This window comes from Triticum aestivum, chromosome 3A (assembly GCF_018294505.1).
Source record: "Triticum aestivum cultivar Chinese Spring chromosome 3A, IWGSC CS RefSeq v2.1, whole genome shotgun sequence".
NCBI lineage: Eukaryota > Viridiplantae > Streptophyta > Magnoliopsida > Poales > Poaceae > Triticum > Triticum aestivum.
The window spans coordinates 134,989,542-135,008,751 of NC_057800.1; the positions used below are offsets into that span (position 1 = coordinate 134,989,542).

The 19,210-nt window shown below is 44.9% G+C and overlaps 1 non-coding gene across 1 annotated transcript; it reads left to right on the forward strand.

Moving 5' to 3' along the window:
• The first annotated feature begins 14,011 nt into the window (after positions 1–14,011).
• TRNAT-UGU (transfer RNA threonine (anticodon UGU)) lies at positions 14,012–14,084 on the forward strand. The gene has a single exon. It is a non-coding gene; the product is annotated as a tRNA-Thr (tRNA).
• Positions 14,085–19,210: the final 5,126 nt, after the last annotated feature.

Sequence of the window (19,210 nt, forward strand, 5' to 3'; positions counted from 1 at the left end):
AGATCCGCATTGTCGATACCACCCTTAACCCAACCACCGGAGCAGCTTCTGACGCCCCATCCACGGTCGCAGATCCGCATTGTCGACACCATCCTTAACCCAACCACCAGAGCAGCTTCTGACGCCCCGTCCACGGCCGCAGATCCGCGTCGTTGACACCATCCTTAACCCAACCACCAGAGCAGCTTTACCTACGCCCTCGTCCACGGCCACAGATCCGCTTCGCCCACACCGTAGTCCACCCTACCGGAGCCGCTCCATAAACACCCTACCCGACGGTTCTAGATCTCCTTACCGGACCCCGACAGCCAGCGCAGCATCATCACCCTCGACGTTTCTAACCTGATTCCCACTGTCTGGAGAGATGCCAAGCACCCGCTACGGCCTAGGTACTTGTCACCTTTAAACCCATCCAGCATCACCTGCCCGATGTACTTCAAATATACTAACCGGTCGCTGTTACCTGTTATGCAGCTGGCAAAAACTACAAGGACGATGTTTCTTCTGGATCTAACAGCTTGGCCAACCAAGATCCTGGACTGAGGCATTGCCATGATCTTGTAAGCATGTCTCTCTCTCTCTCTCTCTCTCTCTCTCTCTCTCTCTTGTATTGTTCTGTGCCTGCCAGCGTGGTTTGCTAGGATTTTCGACCAGTAATCCCTTTGTGCAAACAATGATTTCTACTACTGGCTGCTAAATTAGATATGTAGATGTCATACATGATACTACCTCATACCTCCGTTCCTAAATATAAGTCTTTCTAGAGATTCCACTATAGGCTACATACGGAGCAAAATGAGTGAATCTACACTCTAAAATGCATCTATATACATCTGTATGTGGTCCATACTGGAATCTCTACAAAGACATATATTTAGGAACAGGGGCAGTACATTACACAAAATCGTAGGTGGCATGTAGGAATTCCAGTGCACTACATTAGGCTCCTTTAGAGTGCCTGCTAGTCCATCATACAGAGTCATGGCTAGTTTATGGTACACACACAATCGTTAATTGGTGGTTTAAATATGCGCAAGGGATATGCAATGTAGTATCATGTTGAGATGTCTGAAATTAGCCGTGTCAACTTGCAGATAGGGTTACACAATGAAAAAGTACAAGATGTATGTGGCAATTTCATGGAACATCGCAAAAAAAGGAGAGACAACGGTGAGCCTATACAGTGTGCTATGGTACGTCACTCCTCAATTGCAATCATCGTGAAATGTTATTTGTATGCCAGTTCTATTAGCCAAGTTTCTTAGGGACAGTTATTACGAGTTATCCTAAGAAAATAAGCACCTATGAATATAAACTCCATGTAATAAGCCAACTAGTTCTTTTCATTGCGTTTTCAGCTTATATTTGGTATGATCAGTGGAAAATATAGATTGCATTATATTTTTTTCATTTTGCTGCCCATATGGAAATTAATTTGACTTGCAAACATCACAAATTCAACCCAGTGCAGTAATTAATATGGTAGGAAAACATACCATCACTATTTGCTCAAAATACAAATACAAAGATACCATCTACTTGGCACAATCTACTTTGGTCAATGTTTTCCATAGAGACCCCATTTCCTAATTTAAACGAAGAATGCATGACCCACATTTAAATGAAGAACTATTATTTATTGAAATTCGATGGTCCAAGTAGCTGGTTATTATCGTATAGCAGCACCACCTGAAAGCATCATATTGCACCAGCAGCTCATAGCAACTCATCATACAGCAACAGCAGTATGCAATTCATCATATACCAGCAGCAGCTCATAGCAATTCATCATATAGCAGCAACAGGAGCAGCTCATAGCAATTCATCATATAGCAGTAGCAGGAGCAGCTCATAGCAATTCATCATATAGCAGCAGCAGGAGCAGCATGTAGCAACTCATCATATAGCAGCAGTAGTAGCTCATAGCAATTCATCATATAGCAGCAGCAGCTCATAGCAACTCATCATACAGCAGCTCATAGCAATTCATCATATAGCAGCAGCAGGAGCAGCTCATAGCAATGCATCATATAGCAGCAGCAGAAGTAGCTCATAGCAATTCATCGTATAGTGGATCAGAATGAAAATTTGGCAAAACATCAGAGGAGATCCTCACCTTGTTGGATGAGCTCATCCTTCAACAGCACCTCAAGGCCATGGCCTGGGAGGAGGGGAGGGGGGATAAGGTTCCTTCTGCCGCAGTGTGGCATCAGCCGTAGTTATGCAGCGCCGGCCGGAGTAGTGCGTTGGACGAACCACAATGGAGCAGCTGCTGGAGACCATGAGAATGAGGGGCGGAGCCAGAGGGAGGAGCAGCCAGGGAGATTTGCCCCTACCCGCCGGCCATGTAGCCTAGTTGGACAAAGCATCATCGAGGACCAGGCCAGATGGGACCAGTGGCGACGGCTCGCTGGAGGAACCCTAGTGCTGCAGGCAGGGAATTGAGGTAGAGGGAAAGGGGAGAGGAGATGCAAGCGGACAGGGCAATGAATCCTTGCGTGTTTGTTTTTACTTGAGGGTCAGGTGTGACACGAGCGTCAGCAGTTGCATTTCGAGTGTAATATAGGCAGACAACAGAGTCATTTCACTATTCCCCTTCCCTTCAATTTTTAGTGAGGTTCTACCCGAAACACCCCCCTCCAAAGCGAAATTAGTTAAGCCCAAGCCCATAACTCAAAAATGACTTCTTTACATCTTTTATGGCTTATTTTGGCAATATGCCCTAAAAAGGCGGAATCGAACTGGCCCTTAACCTGCAATTCAATTGTGTGTGCAATGATGAATCACTCATGCCTACTATCTGTACATTTAGGCATCATCATACATGGCATAACCTAATACATGTGCATTCCATTGTAGAATCTGGAATATGCAATGTTTATGTTAGTTCATACGTTGCACATGATGTTTAAATGCCCCTTAAATCTGGTCAGTCAAGTGATGGTCTTTAAGCCTCCTTCTTTGCTTCTTTTCTTGATATGTAAGATTTGCTCACACATCTGTTCAATTGCTTGTTTGCATCAGCCAGCCATACTAGGACTGTTTGCTTTGATTACTTGTTGTTCTTGACCTAACACTCTAACAGAGCTTGTCAACGATTTAAACACTAAGGGCTGCTGTAGTGGGGCCTTGTCTAACTCATAGGTGACATAAAGGTTTGGCTGTACACTACAGTAGGCTCTCCAAGAGTACCTGGAGATCCAGTTCGAAGGTATGCCTAGTTTTTACATAGTGCAGACATAGTAAATGCTCATTTCATTGTGTGCAAGTGCAAGAGATGCGGCATGTTTCATTATGTGGTGTTGTTTTGTTATAATCTCATCCTTTTGTGTTCACAGACTGGAAAGTATGCATATTTATCTTCCAAGGAGACGAGTAACTAGTTTGTGTCACCTTGCAGAGGGGGTGCAATGAAGATAAGATTGAGGATTTCCAAGTACAAGATGTTAGGAAGGAGCCTTGCAAGAGAAGTAGGAGCTGCGCTGAGCCTCTTCAACCTGCTAAGGTAAGTCACTGTATGCAACTCAACAGTTCAATTCCTTGTTTGTTTCAGGCATAGTTAATTTTCTCTTTTCAATTGCTTTATTTGTCCTCAGTTAATGAGATGCCCAAATAATCATGCCTGATGTTCGGTACTTGTATCACTATTAGTTGACATAATTAAAGGCCTTACCATTTAATTACTCTGCCGAAGTGTGCCTGAAGCTTTGAAGTCTATTAACCAACTATTATTGCATGAGGCTCACAATCTAGTTTATACTACGCTAATGATTGCATAGTTTTGCCTGCTGTAGTATGTTTGTATGAAACCCTCTACTATTCATTATGCTCCCTAAGACTTTAATTGAGGCATAGAATGGCCAACTGCTTGCTTACTTATACGCAACGTGCTGTCTAAATTTGTAACTTGTCTGTGTTTTCGATTGGGCCCCAACATCATGCTCCTCTGGTGAGCTAAGAGGGATTTCTGTATGCAGGCTGCACAGACTATCTTTTTTATAATTTTTAAAATATCACCTGCTTATGCTTCATGACGTGTAACATTTTTTTAAAGTGACATGTAACATTATTGTTAGTCCTGTTTTGCCATGTAGTACAAAATAGTGTCTTGTTCGCTTCACTGTTGTAACTATATTTTTGCCCTAGTCATGTGTACTTATAGAAACATTTTAGGATGAAGTGACATCAACACAAAGATCTGCGAGCAGTGCCGCATGGCCGTTACTGAATGATTATGGATTGGAATTGGAATGTGCTGATGTTCTGGAGCATCAACTAGAGGTGGCAAGACAATGTGTACATGATTGTCAACGTATAATCCATAAGTTGAGACTGGACATGCAGGTATTAGATGCAGGAGTCAAAAAAATGAAACAAGACACTGAGGTAACCATGAAGGAATTGGAGATTTTGCAGACTGAAATTTGTGCTATCTGAATCTGGCCAATCCTATTTTCTGAAGAGATTATAGTTCAAATGGAGTTAAGTTGATGCGCGTCCATGATGTATGAGCTGTGTTTGCCCAGTGTATGTAATTTGTTGTTTGTGTGTGCTTTATTATCACCTATGCCGAACCATAATGCCCAGTGGGTATAATCAGCTGTAATTTCTTTATTGTATAGTGTAGGATTATTCTACCTTTCTATGCCTTGATCTCTTTGTTGTATAGTGTATGCTTTTTAGAGGTGATAGTATTGATTAGGATAATTCTTTGAATATGCTATATCGTTCAAACAGGGGGCCAACTCGCCCGACCATGGCCCTTCACGGGTCGTCGGATCCATGGGCCTTCTACGTCTCGTAGGATCCATGGGCCTTCTACGTCTCGTAGGATCCATGGGCCTTCTACGTCTCGTAGGATCCATTGGCCTTCTACGTCTCGTAGGATCCATTGGCCTTCTACGTCTCGTAGGATCCATGGGCTGCCGACTCATTTATGGGTCTTGTATGGGCCTTTAATGGGTCATAGACGGGCCTTTAATGGAAATCGTACATTTTATGGGATGACTATAACGGGCCGTTAATAGGCCGTATTTGGTGATGCTATGAAAATGGCCCAACAGACTAACGGTCCACAAACGGGCCGACTATAACAACGGGATGAATTTGGCCCACAAGCAGAAAATGACAGTAACGGGCCATAAGTAACCGAATGCTGCAAATGAGCCCAAGAATAAATGGGCCCTCACAAGGCCGAAAGTCAACTTGGGCTAGAAACGGCCCAATGGAATAACGGGCCATTAATGGGTATAAAGTGATACATTGTTCATTACGGGCCAGTTTCACCACAGGACGTTAATGGGTGTAAAGTAATACACTGTTCATTAGGGGCCAGTTTCAGCACGGGCCGCTAATGGGCCAAGAGTTACAAAGGGCCTCATATGGGCCGAAAGAGGTCATGGGCTATACATGGGCCAGAATTGAAAACGGGCTGGAATCATATTGGATGGCCCAGATGACGCTATTGGGCCTAATTCGGATAGGGCGTAACGGGCTTTGGCTTAGCGGGTTGTAAATGGGTTATATGCGAACAGGCCGTTAACAGGCTTTCCATGGGCCGGCCCACCAACTTTTGACCAAGTCAAACGGGCCGGCCTTTTCACACGAATGGGCCACTGTTGGGTCGTGCCATGTGTTGATGTATCATAGGCGCCTTCTGTCCAATGAGTGGATGACATCTGTCCCAATGATGAGCCGACACGTGTTTCCTCTAGCCAATGATGATTTTACACGTGGAAAATCCCCATTGGTCGGGGCTATTAACGGGTTATCGGATCCAAAACCCGACCCGATAGCTTAACGGCGATCCGTTACGGTGGATGCCACGTGTCGGTCACCCTTGACGAAAGCACTTCTGTGACGCGCGATTTATCGAAATGGAAGTGGACACTTCTGTGATGATAATTTTGGTAATGTCATGGAACACTTCTACGACAGCACAGGTATGACTATCTTGATTCTGTCATAAATTTGTCATGGATGTACATGTATGACAAAAAACGCGACCTACTGTGACAAACACGTATCATCACGGAAGTGTATTTTTTGTAGTGGAGGCGGATCTGCCCCAGAGGGTGAGCAACTGCACCACCCACTCCTATGAAGGGCTTGCTGAGACCGAGCTGTTCGAGCGGCACATGAAGAAGGCTGAAGGCTTCCACGGAGAGCAAGTTGAGGCCGGCGCCGCCGGCGATGAGGGTCTTGGTGACGGCCACGTTGCAGATGGTGGGCGTGCTGAGCATCGAGAGCATCCCGGAGCCGGTGGTGGAGCCGGGGTGGTCTTCCGAGCTGAAGGTGAGGTCGGCCTCCGGCGCAGCCCAACCCAGAGGAGCCCCCGGGTGCTTGCAGGCTGCCCCAATCTGACGGGAGAAAGGCTTCACATGGCGATCTGAAGGAGGTGCTTGGGAGCCACCCAACAGTGCCGCGACTGCGTGGTGCGCCGGCACCGCGTAGCGTGCGGTGAAGAGGTTGCGGAGCCCCCCCAAGGATGCCATCGTGGATCCTAGGAGGTTGAGCAGCCAGGCATGCGGCTCGCCAGCGAGGGCCATGGGAAACTAGTTGGCCATGATCTTGTTGTCGCCTCCAGCCTCCTCGTACGCCAGCAAGAACGGTGTCGGGTCTGCCGCGCCGTCGTAACGCGGCGGCATCTCCGGCCTGAACTTGGCCGGCCAATGCACTCGCCGCAGAGCGGGGGGCAGGGCTCGGTACCCAGACTCCCTGCTACTGGTGTTGGCCACAGAGGTTGGTGGCGGGGCACCTACCATGGGAGCGTTGTGTGGCAGTACGGGGCGCTGGTTGGTGGAGAGCCCCAGCGCACCCCTACCTGGCGCGCCAAATGTCGGATGTGGGGTTCCATCAAACCCTTAAGGTTCAAACACCGGGGTGCGCGCTAAGTCTTTCCCTCCACTGATCTACGCCCTAGCTCGCTAAGATCTCGCGGACGAACTCGACAAACTAGCAACACAGAAAGACATGAGGTTTATACTGGTTCAGGCCACCGTTGTGGTGTAATACCCTACTCAAGTGTGGTGGTGGTGGTGGATTGCCTCTAGGGCTGATGATGAACAATACAAGGGAAGAACAGCCTCCCGAGGTTGAGGTGTTCTTGAGCTCGGTGAGCTTGTGTGTGTGTGTGTGGATGGTCTAAATGATCCGTCCCTTACTAAGGTGGTGGCTAGTCCTATTTATATTGGCCCTCGTCCTCTTCCCAAATATCGAACGAGAAGGGAGCCAACCATGGCGGGCTAATTCGAAGGGGGACAGCTAGTACAAGCTATCCTGACAAAAGTGGTCTTCGCCTGCCAAAGGCTCTGGTGGTGACGCCATCTTGGGCTCCACGATGACCTCCGTCTTGCCGTCCTCCTGGTCTTGGTCTCGTTGCACCAATATAGCGACCTTTGCCTGATGCCTCGGTACTCTTCGCCTGCGCTGGCCTCCTTAGCACCAAAGAGGAAACAAGGACGCTGCACATGCTCGCGCCCGCCTGGCACCCGCCTGGTGTCGTGCGTCATGGCTCACGTCACGAGGGCCTCGTGAGGTTTGCCCCGCCTTGATATCTCCGCTCCTCGTGAACCTGCCTAGCTAGGCTACTACAGAGGAGGTCTTGCGTCGTTCGCCTCGCCAGGCTTGGACCCTCGTGAGGGTCTTGGATGCTTTGTTGGTGAAGATGGGTCGTACAGCCTGCTGGCTCAGCCATGCCGTGGGCCGCAGGCAGGAAAGTCTGGGGACCCCCATTCCCAGGATGCCGACAGCTAGCATCAATAAAGCGGTTGCTTTCCGTACCAAGATGTTGTGTGTCGCCAGAAGACATGGTCTCTGAGCCGGGGTGCTACATATTTGAGTTATGAGTTGGGTCTTCATTTGAAACAATGGGGAATTATTTCGCAACTCACGCCACATGGAACACCACAACGTAATGGTGTGTCCGAACATCGTAACCGCACTTTATTTGATATGGTGCGATCTATGATGTCTCTTACTGATTTACCGCTATCATTTTTTGGCTTATGCTTTAGAGAAGGCGGCATTCATTTTAAATAGGGCACCATCGAAATCTATTGAGACGACACCATATGAACTATGATTTGGCAAGAAAGCCAAGTTGTCGTTTCTTAAAGTTTGGGGTTGCGATGCTTATGTGAAAAAGCTTCAACCTGATAAGCTTGAACCCAAATCGGAGAAATGTGTCTTCATAGGATACCCAAAGGAAACTGTTGGGTACACCTTCTATCATAGATCCAAAGGCAAGATATTTGTTGCTAAGAATGGATCCTTTCTAGAGAAGGAGTTTCTCTCGAAAGAAGTGAGTGGGGGAAGAAAGTAGAACTTGATGAGGTAACTGTACCTTCTCCCTTATTGGAAAGTAGTTCATCACATAAATTAGTTCTAGTGATTCCTACACCAATTAGTGAGGAAGCTAATGATGATGATCATGAAACTTCTGATCAAGTTACTACCGAACCTCGTAGGTCAACCAGAGTAAGATCCGGACCAGAGTGGTACGGTAATCCTGTTCTGGAGGTCATGTTACTTGACCATGACGAACCTACAAACTATGAGGAAGCGATAATGAGCCCAGATTCCGTGAAATGGCTTGAAGCCATGAAATTTGAGATGGGATCCATGTACGAGAACAAAGTGTGGACTTTGGTTGACTTGCCCGATGATCGGCAAGCAATAGAGAATAAATGGATCTTCATGAAGAAGATTGACACTAACGGTAATGTTACTATCTACAAAGCTCGACTTGTTGCGAAAGGTTTTCGACAAGTTCAAGGAGTTGACTATGCTGAGACCTTCTCGCCCGTAGCGATGCTGAAGTCTGTCTGAATCATGTTAGCAATTTCCGCATTTTATGATTATAAAATTTAGCAAATGGATGTCAAAACTGCATTCCTTAATGGATATCTTAAAGAAGAGTTGTATATGTTGCAACCAGAAGGTTTTGTCGATCCAAAAGGTGCAAACAAAGTGTGCAAGCTCCAGCGATCCATTTATGGACTGGTGCAAGCCTCTCGGAGTTGGAATATATGCTTTGATAGTGTGATCAAAGCATATGGTTTTATACAGACTTTTGGAGAAGCCTATACTTACAAGAAAGTGAGTGGGAGCTCTATAGCATTTCTGATATTATATGTGTATGGCATATTGTTAATCAGAAATGATACTAAATTTCTAAATAGCATAAAAGGATACTTGAATAAGATTTTTTCAGTGAAAGACCTTGGTGAAGCTGCTTATATATTAGGCATCAAGATCTATAGAGATAGATCAAGACGCTTAATTGTACTTTCACAAAGCACATACCTTCCTAAATTTTTGAAGAAGTTCAAAATGGATCAGTCAAAGAAAGGGTTCTCGCATGTGTTGCAAGGTGTGAAGTTGAGTCAGACTCAATGCCCGACCACTGCAAAAGATACAGAGAAAATGAAAGTCATTCCCTATGCCTCAGCCATAGGTTATATCATGTGTGCAATGCTGTGTACCAGACCTGATGTGTTCCTTGCCATTAGTTTAGCAGGGAGGTGCCAAAGTAATCCAAGAGTGGATCACTGGACAATACTCAAGAACATCCTAAAATACCTGAAAAGGACTAAGCATATGTTTCTCGTTTATGGAGGAGACAAAGATCTCGTCATAAATGGTTTAGGTCGATGCAAGCTTTGACACTGATCCAGATGACTCTAAGTTACAAACCGGATATATATTTTTATTGAATGGTGGAGCTATTAGTTGGTGCAGTTCTAAATAGAGCGTCATGGCGGGATCTACGTGTGAAGCAGAGTACATAGCTGCTTCGGAAGTAGCAAATGAAGGACTTCATATCCGACCTAGGTGTAATACCTAGTGCATCGGTTCCAATGAAAATCTTTTGTGACAATACTGGTGCAATTGCCTTGGCGAAGCAATCCAGATTTCACAAGAGAATCAAGCACATCAAGAGACGCTTCAACTCCATCCGCAATCAAGTCACAGAGGGAGACATAGAGATTTTCAAGATACATACAGATCTGAATGTTGCAGACCCATTGACTAAGCCTCTCTCATGAGCAAAACATGATCAGCACCAAGACTCCAAGGGTGTTAGAATCATTTTGTAATCTAGATTATTGACTCTAGTGCAAGTGGGAGACTAAAGGAAATATGCCCTAGAGGCAATAATAAAGTTGTTATTTATATTTCCTTATATCATGACAAATGTTTATTATTCATGCTAGAATTGTATTAACCAGAAACTTGGTACATGTGTGGATACATAGACAAATAGAGTGTCCCTAGTATGCCTCTACTTGACTAGCTCAATAATCAAAGATGGTTAAGTTTCCTAGCCATAGACATGCGTTGTCATTTGATGAATGGGATCACATCATTAGAGAATGATGTGAGTTTTTCTACTATTGCTTTCTTCATGACTTATACATGTTCCTCAGACTATGAGATTATGCAACTCTCGAATACCGGAGGAACACCTTGTGTGCTATCAAACGTCACAGCGTAACTGGGTGATTATAAACATGCTCTACAGGTGTCTTCGATGGTGTTTGTTGAGTTGGCATAGATCGAGATTAGGATTTGTCACTCCATGTATCGGAGATGTATCTTTGGGCCCTCTCGGTAATGCACATCACTATGAGCCTTGCAAGCAATGTGTCTCATGAGTTAACCACAAGATGATGCATTACGGAACGAGTAAAGAAACTTGTCGGTGACGAGATTGAACTAGGTATGATGATATCGACGATCGAATATTGGGCAAGTAACATACTGATGACAAAGGGAACAACGTATGTTGTTATGCGGTTTGACCTATAAAGATCTTCATAGAATATGTAGGAGCCAATATGAGCATCCAGGTTCCGCTATTGGTTATTGACCGGAGATGTGTCTTGGTCATGTCTAGATAGTTCTCGAACCCATAGAGCCTGCACACTTAACGTTCGATGACGATTTGTATTATGAGACATGACGAGGAGTCTCGAAATGGTTGATACATAAAGATTGATATATTGGACCATGTTATTCATACATCGGAAGTGTTTCGGATAGTTTCGGGTAAAAATAGAGTGCTGGAGAGGTTACCAGAACCCCCCCGGGGAACTAATGGGCCACCATGGGCCTTATTGGAGAGAGAGGAGGGCAGCCAGGGCAGGCCGCACGCCCCCCCTTGCAGTCCAAATTAGACAAGGGAAGGGGGGCAGCGGCCCCATTTCCTACTCCCTCTCCTTCCTTCCCCCCTCTCCCTTTCGGTGGAATCCTACTAGGACTAGGAGTCCTAGTAGGACTCCCCTCTTGGGCACGCCCTAGGGGCCGTCCGGCCCTCCCCTCCTCTCTCCTTTATATACGTGGGGAGGGGGGTACCCTAGAACACACAAGTTGATCTTTTAGCCATGTGCGGTGCCCCCTCCACAGTTACACACCTCAGTCATATCGTTGTAGAGCTTAGCAAAGCCTGGGTCGGTAACTACATCATCACCGTCGCCACGCCGTCGTGCTGACGGAACTCTCCCTCGGCCTCAACTGGATCAAGAGATCAAGGGACATCATCGAGATGAATGTGTGCTGATCATGGATGTGCCGTGCATTCGGTACTTGGATCGGTTGGATCGCGAAGACATTCGACTACATCAACCGTGTTATTAAATGCTTCCGCTTTCGGTCTATGAGGGTATGTAGACACACTCTCCCCTCTCGTTGCTATGCATCTCCTAGATAGATCTTGCATGATCATAGGCAAATTTTTGAAATACTGCATTCCCCAACATGCACATGCTCCGGTGCATATAAACTGGTTGAAAAATCAAATATCCTTTGTTCCATGCTTAGGTCCCATGCAAGAAATGGGAATGAATTTCAAACACCCTGCCATCGTCACTCAGCCGCAAACATTGAGATACCTGGTTTTTAAATTCTAGTAAATCCAAAACTCGTCTGAAATTCATGAAACTTGGCGTGCTATCATGGAGCAGCATCAACATGCCGTGGTAAAAATTTTGTCCCATTTGGGGCAGGTTTGGGTATAAGCTTCTCCCTAACCAGAGCTTTTGACAACAAGCATGATGGTTTAGGTAGGGACCATGCCACTTTTGGGGACGAAACGATATCCATTGCCTCTTATTGCTTCCAAAAATATTCTAGTGTCAACATAGAACAATAGGAGTGTTGTGTTCAATTTTGGATTTTTTTTGGGGTTCGTTTGGACATTTTTATACATTAACTGGGTTTTGTAGGCATTTCAGGTGCATAATTCAAATTTGAACTACGTGCACATGCTCTGGTGCATATAAACTGGTTGAAAAATCAAATATGTGTCCTTGGTTCCATGCTTAGGTCCCATGCAAGAAAATGAATGTCAAACACCCTGCCACCGTCACTCGGTCGCAAACATTGAGATACCTAGTTTTTAAATTCTAGTAAATCCAAAACTTGTCTGAAATTCATGAAACTTGGCATGCTATCATGGATTAGCATCAGCATGTTGTGGTAAATATTTTGTCCCATTTGGGGCATGTTTGGGTATAAGCGTCTCACAAACCAGAGCTTCTCACAACAAGCGTGATGGTTTCGGTACGGAACATGCCACCTTTGGGGACGAAACAATATCTGTTTCCTCTTATTGCTTTCAAAAAATTTCTTGTGCCAACATAGAAGAACATGAGTATTGTGTTTAATTTTTGAATTTTTTGGGGTTCGTTTGGACATTTTTATACATTAACTTGGTTTTGTAAGCATTTCAGGTGCATAATTCAAATTTGTACTACATCCACATGCTCCAGTGCATATAAACTGGTTGAAAAATCAAATCCGTGTCCTTGGTTGCATGCTTTGGTCCCATGCAAGAAATGGGAATGAATTTCAAACACCCTGCCACTGTCACTTGGCCGCAAACATTGAGATACCTGGTTTTTAAATTCTAGTAAATCCAAAACTCATCTGAAATGCATGAAACTTGGCATGCTATCATGGTGCGGCATCAACATGTCGTGGTAAAGTTTTTGTCCCATTTGGGGCAGGTTTGGGTATAAGCGTCTCACAAACCAGAGCTTCTCACAACAAGCGAGATGGTTTCGGTACGGAACGTGCCACCTTTGGGGACGAAATGATATCTGTCGCCTCTTATTGCTTTCAAAAAAATTTCTAGTGTCAATATAGAACAACATGAGTGTTGTGTTTAATTTTGGAATTTTTTTGGGGTTTGTTTGGACATTTTTATACATTAACTTGGTTTTGTAGGCATTTCAGGTGCATAATTCAAATTTGAACTTCATGCACATGTTCCAGTGCATATAAACTGGTTGAGAAAAAAATCAAATTTGTGTCCTTGGTTCCATGCTTAGGTCCCATGCAAGAAATGGGAATGAATTTCAAACACCCTGCCACTGTCACTCGGCCGCAAACATTGAGATACCTGGTTTTTAAATTATAGTAAATGCAAAACTCGTCTGAAATTCATGACACTTGGCATGCTATCATGGAGCGGCATCAACATGTCGTGGTAAATTTTTTGTCCCATTTGGGGCAGGTTTGGGTATAAGCGTCTCACAAACCAGAGCTTCTCACAACAAGCGAGATGGTTTCGGTAGGGAACGTGCCACCTTTGGGGACAAAACGATATCTGTTGCCTCTTATTGCTTTAAAAAAATTTCTAGTGTCAACATAGAACAACATGAGTGTTGTGTTTAATTTTGGAATTTTTCGGGGTTAGTTTGGACATTTTTATAACAAAAGAGCCCCTCTCCTAATTCACTAATTTGTAGGAAGGTACTGAACTTTTGGATTTGAAAAAGTTTTAGAAGATATATCTATGATTAATCCGTCATGGGCTACATGAGCTCCAAGAAGTTTACCGGACAAATTGATAAGTCTGGCATTCCCAGCCCACCAAGCAAAGCCGGTGGTTTCTTGGTCACGACCAGCTAAAACGAAAGTTCCATTAAAGAGCTTAATATCTGAGATTTTACGGATTTCCTATAATATACCTATTTCTATTTGTTACACTATTTCCGTTATGTAAGCCCACTTAGCTCAGAGGTTAGAGCATCGCATTTGTAATGCGAGGGTCATCGGTTCAAATCTGATAGTCGGCTTTTTTTTCTCTATCGATGTTCTACGTCTTATAATAAGAAGAAATCTTTCTCGGTATCAATCCCCTTGCCCCTCATTCTTTGAGAATCAGAAGGATCATTTTCGAGTTTCCATAGTAGTGGCCTTCGTTCGAAAGGTGAAAACAACCAGTCAATACCTTATTGATTCAAAAGGGGTAGGACTACTTCCACAACTACATTTTCGCTTAAGCAGGACATGTGAGATCTCGCGTACGTGCCCTTTAAGCCCAGTCATTCCGAAGAACACTTGCCCCCCCACCCCGTCTTACCGCGGCCAAGAATGTTTTTTTAATCGGGACGATAACTCTGAAAAGCAAGATTTCCTATCTTTTCTTTTAACTCAGGAACGCATTTAAAGGCAGATTCCTTTAAGAAAATAGGCCTTATGGTACCCAATATTTCCAGGGTAAAAACAAGCATTTTTTATTTTTTAGAAATCCTAATTATTCTTGATTATTGATTGAATAAGGCGCTCTACCACTAAGCTAATAGCCCGTCGCGCGGGCCGATTTCCAATAGAGCTGCAAATGCTACTGTAAGCCGAAGACGAATGCTGGCCCCGCGGGCCAAGGGACAGTCTCAGGTAGACAATTTCTATGGGGTGCAGGCGTCCCAAAAGGTAACGGAGGCGTGCAAAGGTTTCCTCGGGCTAGACGGACATTGGTCCTCTGTCTGATCCCATCCAATAGCAGGTTTAGTGAGCACCACAGACCAATCCACCTACTTTGATATCATAGTGAGATAAAGGCCCTGCTCAATGTAAAAAAGGATCTGGAAAAGAAGATAGGAATGGGGCACCAAGGAAGGATTGTAGGTAGGCGTCTCCAGCTTGTGTTTCAATCACGGGTAACGCAGTCGAGCTACCTGCACCTGTCTGGTCCGATCGTTTAGCGGCTCTTTCTAAGTGTCGTCTGCCGCGTTGGGGCAAGCTTGTTCAACTTTGTCATAACTCAGTTCGCATGGGTCCCCGTTCGCGTAGGTGGGGACCTGATATTGTCGAAGTCCTTATGCGAGGAATTACAAAAGAAATTTTTTTCAACAAAAATGTGAATTAGGAAGGATTGGTCAACGGCGAAATCTAGTTATTTTGGGCTTATAGTCGATGGTTCTCTTTCTTAGTTCCATCTCTACTGCAAAACTGGACATGAGAGTTTCTTCTCATCCAGCTCCTCGAGAATGGAATGAGAAATCATGTAAATTTCTCTAATTCGCATAGTTACGAGGTTCCCGTTCTATTTAACTAACACTACCTGAAGCTAACTGGAAGCTTTCTTCTCGTGCGACTCTTGGATCGAAAAGAGGCTGCTGGACTAGACCACGATGTTCGATCACTAAAGAAACTACTGCTTGTCTCTGAATAGGAATTAACTTGGTTATGTAGGCATTTCAGGTGCATAATTCAAATTGGAACTACACGCACATGCTCCAGTGCATATAAACTGGTTGAAAGATCAAATTTGTGTCCTTGGTTGCATGCTTAGGTCCCATGCAAGAAATGGGAATGAATTTTGAACACCCTGCCATCGTCACTTGGCCGCAAACATTGAGATACGTGGTTTTTAAATTTTAGTAAATCCAAAACTCGTCTGAAATTCATGAAACTTGGCATGCTATCATAGAACAGCATCAACATGCCGTGGTAAAAAATTGTCCCATGTGGGGCAGGTTTGGGTATAAGCGTCTCACAAACCAGAGCTTCTCACAAAAAGCGTGATGGTTTCAATATTGAACGTGCCACCTTTGGGGACGAAATGATATCCGTTGCCTCTTATTGCTTTCAATTTTTTTTCTAATGTCAACATAGAAAAACATGAGTGTTTTGTTTAATTTTGGATTTTTTTGGGGTTCGTTTGGACATTTTATACATTAATTGGGTTTTCTAGGCATTTTATGTGCATAATTCAAATTTGAACTACATGCACATGCTCTAGTGCATGTAAATTGTGTGTGTTCTGTTAACCATTCACGTGACACCTTGCATCACTCTTTTAATGGCTAGGAGGTGCCGTGCAGATAGGTGCTTGAGTGCTTGACTAAACAGGAGGCGTAAGAGTTGTACTCCAATGCGGAGGCTCACCGGGAAGCGTGCGAGCTATACACCGCGTAGGCTCACCGGGAAGCATGTGAGTTGTACCCCACGTAGGATTTGTGCAGCTCTTGATCGCAAACGTTTTAATTAGAACACCCGTATGCAAACCGAAAACTTCCCTAGGAAGCCAAGAGAAAATGTGCCGAGCAGGATTTCTACAGCTCTTGATCGCAAACATTTTAGATAGAACACCCGTATGCAAAGTTAGAGCTATGGTCTTCCCCCTTAAGTCGAAGGAAAATTCGCAGCGTAGGATTTGTGCATCCCTTCAACGCAAACGGTTGTTTTGGATGACCCGTGTGTAACCACGTACAAACAATTTGGTAAGATTTGCATCTGTCATATTGGGTATGTTGCCATTTGTCAAACTGGAAAGATTGACATTTTTTGATCTAGTAACATTGCCATTTGTCAATCCTTGTAACATTGTGATTTGTCAAAATATGCAGCTAAAAATCACTAGCACTATCTAATTGTTGCAACTAAAATTCAGTAATTAAGCATAGATTCCATTCATAGATTAAGAATGCATTCTTATTTTATAGAAACAGTTCAACTCGACAACAGAACGGACCAAACTTTTCCCCAATTGTTGCCAACCACGTACTGAAATAGCTAGTTCAACTATATATACTAGCTAATTTTAAGTATGATGTACAGTTCCAGCACACATCTATAGTCAGATGAACTGAACAAAATAGCCCATAAATACTACTACTACGGAGGGGCTTTGTGCTACTTCCGGTAGCCTCTCCACTGCCGAGCGCTCAATAAGAGGTAGAGAAGGAGGAGCCTACCGACGAGCTAGACAAATGCAATACGCTGCCTGTCGCTGCTGCACGTTCAGCAACGCTCGCCAGCTCAAACGCCCACTGCCGTTCTAAACGATCCCTCTCGAAGCGGCCGGAATGTTGGTAGATCTCCTGATTCCTCGCCTTTGCGTCAGTGTGTGCTGCGGTCACGGCGGCGGTAAGGCTCTTTGCGTGCTTGATGAGGCGCTCCTCCTCCTCCTGTAGGAACTCGATGTAGCATGCTGATACTTCTCCAACGTATATATAATTTTTGATTGTTACATCCTATATTATATCCTGTTTTGGACATTATTGGGCTTTATTATACACTTTTATATTATTTTTGGGACTAACCTATTAACCGGAGGCCCATCCCAGAATTGTTGTTTTTTGCCTATTTCAGAGTTTCGCAGAAAAAGAATATCAAACGGAGTCCAAACGGAATGAAACCTTCGGGAACATGATTTTCGGAACAAACGTGATCCATAGGACTTGAACCCTACGGCAAGACATCAACCAGGAAGGCATGAGGTAGGGGGCGCGCCTACCCCCTCCACCCAGGCGCGCCCTCCACCCTCGTTGGGTCCATGTTGCTCCACCGACATACTCCTTCCTCCTATACATACCTACGTACCCCCAAACTACCAGATACGGAGCCAAAACCCTAATTCCACCGCCATAACTTTCTGTATCCACGAGATCCCATCTTGGGGCCTTTTCCGGAGCTCCGTCGGAGGGGGTATTGATCACGGAGGGCTTCTACATCAACACCATAGCCTCTCCATGAAGTGTGAGTAGTTTACTTCAGACCTTCGGGTCCATAGTTATTAGCTAGATGGCTTCTTCTCTCTTTTTGGATCTCAATACAAAGTTCTCCCCCTCTCTTGTGGAGATCTATTCGATGTAATCTTCTTTTGCGGTGTGTTTGTTGAGATCGATGAATTGTGGGTTTATGATCAAGTTTATCTATGAGTAATATTTGAATCTTCTCTGAATTCTTTTATGTATGATTGGTTATCTTTGAAAGTCTATTCGAATTATCAGTTTGGTTTGGCCTACTAGATTGATCTTTCTTGCAATGGGAGAAGTTCTTAGCTTTGGGTTCAATCTTGTGGTGTCCTTTCCAAGTGAAAGTAGGGGCAGTAAGGCACGTATTGTATTGTTGCCATCGAGGATAACAAGATGGGGTTTATATCATATTGCATGAGTTTATCCCTCTACATCATGTCATCTTGCTTAAAGTGTCACTCTGTTATCTTGAACTTAATACTCTAGATGCATGCTGGATAGAGGTCGATGTGTGGAGTAATAGTAGTAGATGCAGGCAGGAGTCGGTCTACTTGTCTTGGACGTGATGCCTATATACATGATCATACCTAGATATTCTCATAACTATGCTCAATTCTGTCAATTGCTCAACAATAATTTGTTCACCCACCGTAATACTTATGCTCTCGAGAGAAGCCTCTAGTGAAACCTATGGTCCCCGGGTCTATTTTCCATCATATTAATCTTCCAATACTTAGTTATTTCATTTGCCATTTATTTTACTTGCATCTTTATTTCTCTTTATCATAAATATACCAAAAATATTATCTTATCATATCTATCAGATCTCACTTTCGTAAGTGACCGTGAAGGGACTGCCAACCCCTTTATCACGTTGGTTATGAGGAGTTTATTTGTTTGTGTAGGTGCGAGGGACTCGTGCGTGGCCTCCTATAGGATTGATACCTTGGTTCTCAAAAACTGAGGGAAATACTTACGCTGCTCTGCTGCATCACCCTTTCCTCTTCAAGGGAAAACCAACGCAGTGCTCAAGAGGTAGCATGTGCAAGGTCACGGACGCACGTGCGGGCCTCCACCTCTGCCTCCCACCTTCGGGCTACAACGGCAGTGCGGGTGATGATCCCGATGGTCGACGGTGGGGTGGAAGCCACGGCGGCCGACGATTAGGTGGCGGCCACGTCCACCACCTCCCGCCTTCGGGCCACAATGGCGGAGCGGGTGATGGCCACGGTGGACGGTAGTGGGGTGGCGGGCAAGACGGCCACCTCCCGCCTTCGGGCCGTGGCGGGGGAGCGGTAGATGGCCCTGGCTTTCGACGGTGGTGTGGCGGCAACGGCGGCTGGCAACAGCTGCCGACGGGTAGTGGCGGCGGAGCGTGTGGTGGGTGTTCCGCGCACACCCAACAGGGTTGCCACGTGCACTACACTACGCCGAGGATT